Here is a 2,623-nt window from a genome sequence, read left to right as displayed (position 1 = left end):
TCAAGTTTTTTTGTTTTTATCCTCGTATTAGTACTATGCATAACAACATCCTATTACTTTCATTTTGTTGAGAACTCTTTTTGTAGACAACATGGTCTCATTCTTCTTTTCATATTTAACTGGCAATAGAACCACCTTAGAGTCATCCCTCCAAAATGTGTAAGCATTTTATCCCCATAATGTAGTACCTTCCTATCATACTACCATTGTCTTGCCAACAATATAATCCATAGGGATAACATCACACCATATTTCATCATTAATAAATTTTCCCACATTGGTAAATTTGACTAAACATCTTTTATCAACAATTACTTCATTTCCTTTCTTAAACCATGCAATATGGTAAGGACAAGGATGCTTTTCACATTATAAACTCAATTTATCTAGTATTTCTCTAGATACCATATTATCACAACTACTTCCATCAATAATATCTTGGGATACCTTTAGACTAGAAGTGAATCTCATTCTTAAGATGTCGGTCTCGAACCATGAATCATCAGAGTTCTTTGCAAGAACTTCAACTTTTTATGGAGTGATCATTTATCTTCTCATCATGAGGGTTTCTCCCACATCTGGTAAAACTTATTTTTCCTGCTCTTCTATCTAGACTAGGTTCACTCTAGCCTATCTTCCTTGATTTATTTCTGGCATGTTATAATTTGAGCATTCAAAGGCTCTATGTCCTTCACCAAATTTGAAATAGGCAAAGGGCCTCTATTGGTTTTCCTAGCCTCTTTCACTACCATAACTTTGTCCTTGTTGAAATCCCCTTCCTCTTATCATACTACATATTTTCACCAATATGGGAGCTTTGCAATAGTGAATATGCACAAAAAAGGGCTTCTTCATATGTCCTTGGAAAGTTTAAGTATATCAAATTGGTAGTTTACATTTTCATATCAACCTATGCTAGCATTTAGCTAGTTGATGAAGTCCATTAAATATAATTTAAAATAAATTAGTCTACTATGGTGTAGATATGTATACCAAATGTGAAAACATACAAAAAAGCTTGTGAGTTGTTTGATAAAGTGTGACATGGAGCTCCTTGTCTAATTGACATGTGTGGCTGCTCCTATTCCTCGTTCTCTAAAATAAAATGTTAACCAAAATAGACTTCTATTGTGAATTGGTCTTTTTCTTTTTGTATCTAAAGTTGTTTTCTTTGATTTTTTAGGATTAGATAATATCAATGAAATTTTTGAGTTTATGGTTTTAAAGTTGTGTATACAAAACAAGGTTGAAAAGATTTTATTTTTAAAAGATTAAAATTGTTATGTAAGAGACTAGCATTCAAATGCATCCATATAGGAAAAGAACAAAGACAAGAGAAACTAATTGAATTCTTATTATTTGATTCAAATAAATTTTAAAAAATATTCCCTCTTCACTAGAAAAAGTAGGCCTTTAAATAATTGCATAAACATCTTTTGGTTGAAGTGAAGTCTAATGATATATAGATTTGTGTTCCTTACAATCCTTTAATATTTCTTTCATTTTCCATGTATCCTCATTGTGATTCGTCTGTTTCATGTAGACTATATATGCAAAATATTACTATGTACAACACCTTCTTTGGAGTCAAGTGTGGTTTGGCACAAATTATGAACTAGCACTTGCACCAAAAAGGGGTGCAAGAGGTACGATGATAGGTATTTAAATTTAAAGTGTAATTGAACTTTTGCATGATAAAATTATAGAAAGTAATCTACTATAATATTAGCATCAAATAGAGTTTGTGGCTTTTATAGGTTCTAAAAAACAACTGTACTCAAATACATGGAAATTTTTGATTTTATTCCTAATTACAAATCAAATGTTATAATTTGTGAGTGAATATTTTTCATGAATTGAAGAAACAAAGTAATTTAACAATCAATACTTTAAAAGTGAGTCTAGAGCTCATTCTCTTAGTCAGACAAAATATTTTAAATGTAAAAATGCAAAATTAATAAGGAACACAAGATCAATACAAAAACCAATCAATGCATACCATAATTGATCACATAAGGTTGCAAAACATTAAAAACTAAGCCCATGCACAATATATTTGAAGAGTTCAAAGATAGTACCACTTATTCCATTGAAAGAAATACTAATAATTATAAAATAAAAGCTTAATGAACTATTGACATTAATGTATTTCTAATAGCCTTGAAGTCTGGATAGGTTTCATCCACATACAAGTTTCTATCAAAAATATGTTAATGTATAACCTTTCATTTTCAGTTTATCGTGCAATTTTTGTGAAAAAAGAATGTTGAACAAGGTTGTAGAGGATTAAGCAAGGTGTAGAAACATAATTTCATATCTAACAATGCTCTAAATTCAAATAATATCAAGGTACTTTCAACTAAGTGAGACTACGTTGAGTTTTTGGCATTTCTTGTAGAGTATTGCATAGATGATTTGCTTTATAGTTATTTTCTACTCTGGACTATTTAAACTCATTTTTTGAAGCAAAAATAGCATGTAATTCTTGTGTTGTTATGATGCATAGTTTTATTTCTATATATTTTGAGAAGATATGGGTAAGAGTGAGGATGCATCTTTGGAAAATGACACCTCATGGAAGGACAGTGAGGATGCAAGTATGTCAAAGAGGAAGAATAATCGC

The sequence above is a fragment of the Cupressus sempervirens genome, chromosome 5, assembly GCF_028749045.1.
Source record: "Cupressus sempervirens isolate cs-2001-9-10 chromosome 5, ASM2874904v1, whole genome shotgun sequence".
In the NCBI taxonomy this organism is placed as follows: domain Eukaryota; kingdom Viridiplantae; phylum Streptophyta; class Pinopsida; order Cupressales; family Cupressaceae; genus Cupressus; species Cupressus sempervirens.
Note: the sequence above shows the minus strand (reverse complement) of the source record.